The sequence below is a fragment of the Lolium perenne genome, chromosome 5 (genome assembly GCF_019359855.2).
Source record: "Lolium perenne isolate Kyuss_39 chromosome 5, Kyuss_2.0, whole genome shotgun sequence".
NCBI lineage: Eukaryota > Viridiplantae > Streptophyta > Magnoliopsida > Poales > Poaceae > Lolium > Lolium perenne.
In genome coordinates this window covers 167238304-167249627 of record NC_067248.2, presented here as the reverse complement: position 1 = coordinate 167249627, position 11324 = coordinate 167238304, and the positions used below count along the sequence as shown (strand labels likewise).

At 39.2% G+C, this 11324-nt stretch overlaps 1 long non-coding RNA gene across 1 annotated transcript; it reads left to right on the top strand.

The window, feature by feature from the left end:
• Positions 1–1977: 1977 nt before the first annotated feature.
• LOC139831323 (uncharacterized) lies at positions 1978–4874 on the top strand. Its single transcript, XR_011746027.1, has 3 exons — positions 1978–2498; positions 3515–3575; positions 4656–4874. It is a non-coding gene; the product is annotated as an uncharacterized lncRNA (long non-coding RNA).
• The last annotated feature ends 6450 nt before the right edge of the window (positions 4875–11324 follow it).

Here is an 11324-nt window from a genome sequence, read left to right as displayed (position 1 = left end):
TCTTACCACATAGAACTTCCACATCTAGAACAATACCAATTGGAGAGATAGTTTCTCTATTAGCCAGCCGAATAACCACATCAATATCTTCAAGTTCACAAGAACCAATTTCGTGCATAATCTCCGTGTAAAGCTCATAAGGAATAGCACTAATACTTGCACCAATATCACATAAACCATAATAACAATGATCACCAATTCTAACAGATAGCATAGGAACACTAGCTTTCCTAGACTTATTAGGATGTGAAACAATATTAGAAGCATCTTCACAGAAAATAATATGACCATCTTCCACATTTTCAGTCACAAGATCTTTAACAATTGCAATAGCGGGTTCAACTTTTATTTGTTCTTCAGGTTCTATAGGTTTCTTTTCACTTTTATTAACCGCACTATTTATAACAGAGTACTCCTTCATTTTAGCAGGGAAAGGAGTTTTTTCAATATAAGCTTCAGGAATAACATGATCAACAGTTTCAACTACAACACATTTATTTATAGATGAATAGATTTTATCTTTATACGGTTCATGATACTTATCAAAATTCTTCTTAGGAAATTCATAATGAGAGGCAAAAGCTTTATAAAGATTTGCAGCAACTTGAGAATCAAGACCATAAGTAGCACTCATATTACGAAATTTATCAGTATCCATAAAAGCTTCAATGCATTTATAATCATAATTTATACCTGATTCTCTATCCTTGTCGTTCTCCCATCCTTCAGTATTCTCTTGGATCCAATTAAGAAGGTCCTTTTTAAACTCTTCTTTGTTGCGTGTAAATGATCCAGAACAAGAAGTATCCAGCAAGGTCTTATCTTGAAAAGAAAGTCTTGCATAGAAATTATCAATAATAATATTACCAGGAAGCTCATGAATGGGGCATTTGAGCATTAAAGACTTCAATCTCCCCCACGCTTGGACAATACTCTCTCCATCATGAGGCCAAAAATTATATATGTGGTTCCGATCTTTGTGAATTTCACTTAGAGGATAGAACTTAGAATAAAACCAGGACACAATATCATTCCATTCAAGAGAATCCCCATTATCCAGTAATTTATATCAATGCGCCGCTTTACCAGACAGCGATATAGAGAATAGTTTCTTCCTCACTTCATCCATAGCATGTCACATCCCGAAATTTCCTAAATTTTGGAATGTAAAATAAAAATAAATTAAATGCTTGATTGTTTGAACTTGATTGAAAATTCACAAAGAATTAAAACTTTTTAAAGTTATTAACAAGTTAATTCCAAAATAGTGTTTTTAAAGACTTTCGATTTTAAAGTATTTTCAAAATCAAACATATCCTTGCTTTCAATGTTTTCAAATCCTTAATGAAATTCTTTTTAAGAAAACAAAACCCTGGAAAACGTTTCTTACAAAATATTGCCCAAATAGCCATATAGGCCAAGTGTATATGATTATTATTTTATTTTCGCAAATGGATTTTAAAAAGGTTTCTTGATTGTCCTAAAACACTATTTTGATTTTTACAAATTTTTAGAAATTTGTTTGCTACACTTTTGTTGAAACCACCTCATATAGCCATAGTGGCAAAATTGTAATAAAAAAATAATATAAAATAATAATTTATAAAATTTAAGTATTTGTGTTATCCTATAATGAGCAAAATAATTTTACAAACTCACAGAAATTCGTTTCACTCAAATCGGATTTATGAAACTCTTTTTATCAAAGAAACAGGTAATAGATAAAAGAAAAAGAAAAAAAAATAAGGTGGGCCGGCCAGCCGGACCGACCGGCCCAGCAAGCAAACTCAGCCCAGCCGGACCGACCGGCCACGCCCGAGCGAGCTCGCGTTCGTGTCTGGCACGAAACGATTTTCGTTTTGCCAAAACTTATCTTCACTTAAACATAGTTTTCTTGAGCTACACAACTCCGATTTCAGATCCGTTTGTTTCTACGCGTTCCAAACTTCGAGGCCCACCTTTTCCACTAACCTATGGTCTATATAAACTCTCCACCAGACCGCAGTTTCGTTTTCCCTTTCCTCCTCTCGAAACCCTACATCAACGAAATCTTAACTCGTTGTTTTGACCACCAAAACTACCTCAAATCGCTTCGGGCTCTACACGAAAGTTGTAGATCTCGTCGAAATCTTTCAATCCCAACCAATCTCATCTCTTTTCATCCACCATACACGGACAATTTCGCATCGCAAGGCGTCAGGTCTGACAAAGGGAATCTTCAATTAGTTCGTGCTCGTTCCACGAAATCCAAATTCCTTTGGTGAGTATGTAGATCTGATCATCCTCTACAACTTTCATGTTGAAAGTTTTTCGATTTGAAGTACCAATTTGTCGCTCATCTACCGGAGCCAAATCGAGTTTCAAAACGATCTCGAATCATCATGACTTCAACACGGAAGTTGTTCCTCTCGTCAAGATCTTTCAATTGCCGCAAGTTTCACCTTGTTTCGTTCACCGAGCAAGGAGAAAATGAGGTTACAAAATTCAGATCTTATAAGGTATAACCCAGATCTTGTCAAACTCATTATTTCGTTGTGAAAAGTAAATTGTGCGTTAGATAGATCTATTAATTCTATACAACTTTGATGTAGAAAGTTTTTCCATCTGAGCAACTTTTTCTGTCAACATTTATGACATCATCCTGACATCAGCATAGTCAACTCAGTCTGGTCAAAGTCAAACTACAGTCAGCAGTACAGTCAGCGGTACAGTCAGCGATCTGATTAGCGATCTGATCACCGATCTGATCAAGCGTCTCAGTCAAACTCGGCCAAACTCATTTTAAATGTAAATTTTAAATATCTGATTATGTGTCCAACTTAGAAATTCATTAAAAAATCATCCAGAGGTCCAAAGTTTACAAACTTTATATCGTTGGAAAGCTTATAACATGTAGAATCCAAATATGCAAGAATACTGTATATGTTATGTATTAGTTTTCGAATCATAATTCAAATGATTTAATTAATCCTTTTCACTATAAAAATTATATCAAATAATCTACTAGTCCAAATTTAACAAATTAGTACTTTCTGGAATCCCCAGATCATGTACTTCAACTTAGTATAGGAGTTGTACAACTTTGATACGTGCACAAACTTGCTTTAGTAAAATCTATTCAAATCAGTAATTTGACGATAATTCAAATTCTATAAAACTTTTTCGGGTGAATCCAATTGCTCTACTCTTGTATTACTATAACCTATCCAGGGAAGCCAAATTCATATTTTTACAACCCATAATGCTTGCTGTAGCTAATTAATAGGGTTGTATATGTAAAGTAGATACTCGATTAATGGTTTTTCTAAATCAAATTAAATGTCCAGAATACTTTATTATTATTGCACATATCAGAGAACACACAATACAACACATACACACTACCTCTCTTGTGAAATAAATTGGTGCATAGCATGCATGCTTGTCTATGATTGTTCATATCGAATGTTTGTTTATTTTTGTTGTTGTTGTTGTTGAATGGTATGTTTATGTTGTGCTATATTCTATGTTATAGTTTGTACGGAGAGTAACGTATTTTGATTAAGAGAAGTGAACGCGCTTCGACTACCAAAAAGGCAAGTGACATTCAAATCCTATCTATTTTATATTATGCATTAGTGTTTTGAAACTAGTATGCATGGTAGGATTTTGTTTTCGAAAGTTATGCTATGCTTATCAATCCTAGTAGTGTGTAGCCACCCTTGAACTATTGCTAGTATTCTTAGTATGCCTAGCAATAACAAAATGCCACTGCTGTTTTGATTATTTTGGATTGTGAGAATTGAGAATTAAAATTAACAACCTTAATGAATCACCTGGGTGGATTGATTGTGTGGTGGGCGGCTGCTCAGGGCTCCGATCCTGGGGATGGACCAGTGGACGGGTGGGTGCCTGAGAGTGCGCAGTTGAATAGTGGTTGCCCTAGACTGCACCTCTGGTTTTCATCAGAGGATCGTGCGGGGGTTTATTATCGTTATGGTTTTAAGCCTGTGGGTTTCACTTGTGGATGGCCACTCAGGATTAAAGAGATTATTATGTCATCCATGTCTTAGTTAGCTTCCAGTGCAGCCTTATGGTATTATGGGCTCTGCCGGGATTAAGTAAGTTGTGAGGTCCAACTTGTTTGATAGATAGGAAGATGTGGCTGCGGCCAAATGGGTACGAGTCTATGCTAGTATGGTTGAAACCTTCTTCTGAAAGATCTTGTCCCATTCTTCTCTTGGGAAGGGTGGGTCGTAAGGTGAAAGTGCACAACCTCTCGAGAGTAAACCTAAGATCTTAGTCGTGTCCCCGGTTATGGACAATTTGAGCTTCTAGGCAGGGAATGTACGGAGGAATCTCATCACCTTTTCTGAATGTATTTAAAATTTGATCAACCTTCGAAAACTCATGGGAGATGTAACCATGTGATTATTCTAAAACCCATGGAGGATTTAACCATGGTGTGATTTCATAATGTCATTCAAAGATTTTCAAAAATGTTTTGTTTTGAAATAAAATGTAGGATAAAATTGGCTTTATGCAAATTTGCCTAAACTCCACTTGCCAAATATCATGTAGATAGTCATGCCCACAACTGCCACCATATAAGTATCATTTTCCAGTACATCATTGTACTGACCTCCATTCGTGGGGCTGCATATTCAAACGTGCAGGATTTTATGAGGAGAAGTACGAGGTAGGATCTCGAGTCTACATTCCAACATGACTGCCTGTGGCACATGAAGATGATGAAGGCTCATTGCTGATTTACTTTCCGCTGTGTTTATTCTGAGCTAGTCCATGTGACTATGCAATTTGTAAGATTTTATTGTACCCTCTGGATCAACGATGTAGTAATTTGATACTATTGCAATGATTACTATATTTTGTAATGTGTGTGCTATCAGTGATCCCGGGAATAGCACTATACACAGGTATCTTGCCTTTATTAAAAGGTAGGGTGCTACAGAATGGTATCAGAGCATAGTGTTGCTTGTAGGATCGAGACCCTAGGTTTGGATTAGAAATAGGAAGACCCTAGGATGAAAATTTTGTTTAATCCTATTTTCAATTAAAAATATGTTTGGATTTTGAACATCTTATATTCTCATCTACTTCATCTTCAAAATTATTTTCCTCTCACTTTAGATGACCACCTTATCAAAACTATCAACAATGACTGATGATGACCATGTCCCTGAAGCATGAAGAGTGATGATTCATGTGATTTCTTCGACTCCGCAAGAAGTGTTTCATGGAAGACCAATGAAGAACATGGAGGAAGACTTCAATGCAGACTGCACAACACACGAAGATACACCGAAGGACTAGAATAGAAACTTGATGCATCCAATATAGAAATATAGTAGACCACAATTAGTTATCTTTTGCGAACCAACGATAAAGTAACAAAATATTGATCATACCAAATTGAGGTATGACCATACTAATTTGTTTGTGTTTGAAAGATATTGCTTGATGCTTGTTAGATGTTGTTTGTAAAATGATTTGCTTTGATCTGTTGTGTTTGGGTAGGAAATTTCTTTAGAATCTTTCTATCTATTCTCATCTATACCCAACCCAGAAATAGTTTTCTCGGAAACTCGCCATGAAGGCAACAGTAGTGAAATCAACCTAGATGTTTCCTATCAGATGAAGAAGCATAGGATGTGAGATACGCAAAACCCTAGTCAAGAATCGATAGAAGTGTTTTCAAAACAATCAATAATGGGGATTGAAACATTGATTCAATTCTCCATGGTGGTTTTTGTCAAAACTTGTGAGGTTGACCAAGAGTTAGAATACGAGATATACCAAACTGAAAACAAGGAAATGATTGGGTGCGACATGGACTGGCCCCCATGACGACTACTCATATTGTTCGCCCTTGTTATGAGGAATGGTAAATCTAGAGAGACGTACCTACAAGAGAGACGTCGCTGTTAAGCCTGAACCCTAGGGTGGAGAAATATTATACCCTTATAGTAGGCAAGTGCTGCCAAACGTAGGACTACCTTTAGTTTGAAGATCCAGCCACTAGATGAAGAGTGGTGGAAAGCTATCGAAGAAACCAAAAACCAAAATATGAAAGATGTCATGAAGTTTACACATCCCGGTCTCCTTATTGACCCGAAGAGTGATCCATCAATGTTAAAAGTAGTTCAACAACCAACCCTTTGGATTAGAAGCCGTACTATGAATAAACCTATTCGACTCACCTTGGAGTCACATGTTGTTTACTATATGTGAATAAACATTCCCCTATTAGATTTTTAAACTCAGAAGCCATAAGAAATAGATGTTTTCCTAATATGACCTATTGTCAAGTCTTATCCTCGGATGAGCCAACTCATACCAGAATGAGCTTAGCCTAAACCCAAGACCCAAGACTATCTACAAAAGTTTCTTTTAAGGGTGGTAGAAGCCATACCCTTGGATTATGGATTTACATCATGATGCCGCATGAGATGGTATTTAGAGAAGGTATCACAAGGAGTTTCCCATGATCGAGTATACTCAAGTACACGATAATACCCATGAGATGAATACCCTCATATGAATGGATACAGTAGATGGTATAACCGCATATGGTTTAGTGTAACATTTTCAAAGCCCGAGTTTAACTTCGGAAATCTCCTCGAAGATGTTCGAAAAAGAAGCAATAGTGAGTAAGAACCTATTAGAAGACCTGAAACCAAACCTTTTCTTTCTAGCCTATCTCCAATCTCGAGGACGAGATTTCTTTTAAGGGTGGTAGTCTGTCACATCCTGAAATTTCCTAAATTTTGGAATGTAAAATAAAAATAAATTAAATGCTTGATTGTTTGAACTTGATTGAAAATTCACAAAGAATTAAAACTTTTTAAAGTTATTAACAAGTTAATTCCAAAATAGTGTTTTTAAAGACTTTCGATTTTAAAGTATTTTCAAAATCAAACATATCCTTGCTTTCAAAGTTTTCAAATCCTTAATGAAATTCTTTTTAAGAAAACAAAACCCTGGAAAACTTTTCTTACAAAATATTGCCCAAATAGCCATATAGGCCAAGTGTATATGATTATTATTTTATTTTCACAAATGGATTTTAAAAAGGTTTCTTGATTGTCCTAAAACACTATTTTGATTTTTACAAATTTTTAGAAATTTGTTTGCTACACTTTTGTTGAAACCACCTCATATAGCCATAGTGGCAAAATTGTAATAAAAAAATAATATAAAATAATAATTTATAAAATTTAAGTATTTGTGTTATCCTATAATGAGAAAAATAATTTTACAAACTCACAGAAATTCGTTTCACTCAAATCGGATTTATGAAACTCATTTTATCAAAGAAACAGGTAATAGATAAAAGAAAAAGAAAAAAAAATAAAGTGGGCCGGCCAGCCGGACCGACCGGCCCAGCAAGCAAACTCAGCCCAGCCGGACCGACCGGCCACGCCCGAGCGAGCTCGTGTTCGTGTCTGGCACGAAACGATTTTCGTTTTGCCAAAACTTATCTTCACTTAAACATAGTTTTCTTGAGCTACACAATTCCGATTTCAGATCCGTTTGTTTCTACGCGTTCCTAACTTCGAGGCCCACCTTTTCCCCCGACCTATGGTCTATATAAACTCTCCACCAGACCGCAGTTTCGTTTTCCCTTTGCTCCTCTCGAAACCCTACATCAACGAAATCTTAACTCGTTGTTTTGACCACCAAAACTACCTCAAATTGCTTCGGGCTCTACACGAAAGTTGTAGATCTCGTCAAAGTCAAACTACAGTCAGCAGTACATTCAGCGGTACAGTCAGCAGTACAGTTAGCAGTACAGTCACCAGTACAGTCAGCGTCTCAGACAAACTCAGTCAAACTCATTTTAAATGTAAATTTTAAATATCTGATTATGTGTCCAACTTAGAAATTCATTATAAAATCATCCAGAGGTCCAAAATTTACAAACTTTATATCGTTGGAAAGCTTATAACATGTAGAATCCAAATATGCAAGAATACTGTATATGTTATGTATTATTTTTCGAACCATAATTCAAATGATTTAATTAATCCTTTTTCACTATAAAAATTATATCAAATAATCTACTGGTCCAAATTTAACAAATTTGTACTTTCTGGAATCCTCAGATCATGTACTTCAACTTAGTATAGGAGTTGTACAACTTTGATACGTGCACAAATTTGCTTTAGTAAAATCTATTCAAATCAGTAATTTGACGATAATTCAAATTCTATAAAACTTTTTCGGGTGAATCCAATTGCTCTACTCTTGTATTACTATAACCTATCCAGGGAAGCCAAATTCATATTTTTACAACCCATAATGCTTGCTGTAGCTAATTAATAGGGTTGTATATGTAAAGTAGATACTCGATTAATGGTTTTTCTAAATCAAATTAAATGTCCAGAATACTTTATTATTATTGCACATATCAGAGAACACACAATACAACACATACACACTACCTCTCTTGTGAAATAAATTGGTGCATAGCATGCATGCTTATCTATGATTGTTCATATCGAATGTTTGTTTATTTTTGTTGTTGTTGTTGTTGAATGGTATGTTTATGTTGTGCTATATTCTATGTTATAGTTTGTACGGAGAGTAACGTATTTTGATTAAGAGAAGTGAACGCGCTTCGACTACCAAAAAGGCAAGTGACATTCAAATCCTATCTATTTTATATTATGCATTAGTGTTTTGAAACTAGTATGCATGGTAGGATTTTGTTTTCGAAAGTTATGCTATGCTTATCAATCCTAGTAGTGTGTAGCCACCCTTGAACCATTGCTAGTATTCTTAGTATGCCTAGCAATAACAAAATGCCACTGCTGTTTTGATTATTTTGGATTGTGAGAATTGAGAATTAAAATTAACAACCTTAATGAATCACCTGGGTGGATTGATTGTGTGGTGGGCGGCTGCTCAGGGTACCGGTAGCACCACTTAGCAACAATTTCTTTGTGGAATTATTAGTCATAGCTTCAGCCGAGGCGGACTCAGTTTCTTCAGGCGGAGGTTTGGACGAGGAGGCGTCTTTTCCGGAATCTGCAGTTGGCTCCTTCGGAATATCATCAAGATTGATGACATCCTTCGGACCCTGAGCTGCAAAGGAGGAGGCCTTAGGCGTAACCTCCACTTCCGGAGTGATAGGCATCGAGGCAGGAGAGGGCTTGTTCTTCTTCTTATGAGGCTTGCTTCCGGTACTTTTGCTGCACAACAAAAAGAGCATGACACTTAGCAGATTCTGAGTTAAGTTGGAAAAAGAGAGTGAGTCGGAAGCTAAGTTTTTACCCAGGTTTCTTGAAGAATTGCTCGATGCTGGCATGCGAGCTTTTGCTGGTGTCGATTTCCTTGAGGCGCTCTTTTTCTTTTTCGGCCTTCTTGGCGGCCGCAACGCTGGGATCTCGCGCGCATGCTTGGGCGCTGACCCGGAAGCTGCACTTCTCTTCCGCTTTGCGGGAGGAGGGCCCTCGGGAACTTCCACGTCAGACGCGGCCACCGGGTTCGTGTTGCCGGAGTGTTGGACCCGGGTCAGGTTCCCGAGATCCTTTTCCTCAAGGGCTTCGAGCTGAACATACAAGATAAAGTCCTTAAGACAAATTTGCAGGTATAAAAAGGGAAGTGACGATTAGTCGAAATACTTACCGCGATGTCGGCGCCACCCGTGTGTATGCCAACATTACACGCGTGAGAGTGAACGTCGCGTGGAATTTTGATCATTACCCGGAGCCGCTTGTTTAGGGCGTCGGAGGAAAGGTTGTCTTTGGTGGCGCGCATGGTGTCGTCACGGCCACTATACTCATACATCAAGCGACCCCGATGTTGAAGAGGCTGGATCCGCTTGGTGAACCATGACAGCGTCAGGTCCTTCACCGACAAGCCGGACTCCGTCAGCTTGCAGATCCGCCTTACCATCCTTGTCAGATGAGGTGACTCGGAGATATGCGGACACTTAGTCCAGGCGAGGGTTTTTCTAGCGGGCCCATCCTTGAACTCTGGCAAAGTCTTCAGGCTGGCCGGATACGATAAATCCTTCACGTAGAAGAATCCCCCAGACCAATATCTGATGGACTCGTGACGATCCGTGTGGGGGTAGACTCGGCCGGGGCAGATCTTGAAGGTAATGCTACCGCAGGTGACAAGCGATGAAGTCTGCGGGACCGTCACCTTCTTGACGGAGAAGAAATATTGAAAAAGGGTCAAGTCAGGTGTTACCCGGAGATGACCCTCGCATAGGGCGACATGATGGCAAGGACGTTGTTGGGGGAGATGTTGTGAGGTTGCAGATTGTACACCTCAAGGATTTCTAAGAAGAAATCGCTCGGCGTCAAGGAAAACCCGCACTCGACTAATGCCCTGGTTAGCACCCATTCTCCGGCTTCGGGCGCCGGGAACAGGGCTCCCGGAACCACTCTCCAAGATCCGGGCTGCAGAAATCCCTCTGCCTCGAAGCTGCGGAGTTCGTCCTCTCCGCTGGTGCAGGGCCACCATTGTCCCTTAACCTCTCCTTCGCGAGATCGGGCCTTCAATTTCTTGGCGGCGGCCTCTTCCACCTTATTCTCCATCTGTTTCTTTCCGTCTAAGTCTGCCGGATTGGAAGTGGCTCCCTCAATGGTCTTGCCAGATCCCTTGATAGGATCCAGTTGGACGGGGATGAATGGCAGAGGGGCAGAGGAGATTGGCGTGGCCGCAATTGGTTCCGTCTGCAATGGAGGCGGAGTAGAAGAAGACATCTACAATTGCGAAGTTGACTAAATTAGTCGGAATTATTGCTACACACTAGTCGTCCCTACCGAAGCCGATGAAAAAGCTCGAAGTGAAGGCTTACCGGAGATGGCTTCCACGGTGGTCGGAGATGCCGGCGATGAGGTTTTCGCTGCGGTGGCTCGCCGAAGTTAAGAACAAGATGAAGTCGACACGGCGGCGCTTGCTCCGGTGAAACTCCAGTGGACTCCGGCGCGGCGGAAGCTGGAGCTCGGTGGCGGCACGCGAGTGAGAGGTGAAAATGGGGGGAATGAGATGATTAGTGTGTGTGCGGTGAGGATATTTATAGGCGCGGGATGAGATTCGTGCTCTGGATCCTGTGGTCGGAACGCAAGCGTCGCACCATTGGATGATAGACACATGTAGAAAACCCTAGTGGTAAAAATGGCTAAGGATAAGTTACCGTTGAAATTACCCGAAAATGGTGCCAAGATTGGCGGAACCGTTTGAACCTTTCAAGGTTCCGGGTAAAAATTTAAAACGACGAGCCATTATATCTCTGCAGGGGAGTAACCTGGAGACTCGTTGTAGTAATAAGGTCGATGGATGAAGTCCCGCAGGATGAAGGATCTTTC